Source organism: Pseudorca crassidens, chromosome 12 (genome assembly GCF_039906515.1).
Source record: "Pseudorca crassidens isolate mPseCra1 chromosome 12, mPseCra1.hap1, whole genome shotgun sequence".
Lineage (NCBI taxonomy): Eukaryota > Metazoa > Chordata > Mammalia > Artiodactyla > Delphinidae > Pseudorca > Pseudorca crassidens.
The window spans coordinates 44277860-44278122 of NC_090307.1; positions in this window are offsets into that span (position 1 = coordinate 44277860).

Here is a 263-nt window from a genome sequence, read left to right on the forward strand (position 1 = left end):
TCAGTTCTTGAATGATTTCTCTTTATAAACACTTAAGATTTTGATAACACTGCATGCTAAATTGAAAATCTATATGTCTAGAGTAGTTCCAAGGGGAAATACGTACTAGATGACTTTGTCATTAAAAAGACATAAAACCCAGAATTATCATAAAGTGACATTTCTTTGTTTTTTATCATGAAAAGAGTTGGCAACATCAATATCTTGGTTATTTTAGGATTTCCAGTCAGGTATTAAGGAAATTAGATAGTAGGAAATCAGTA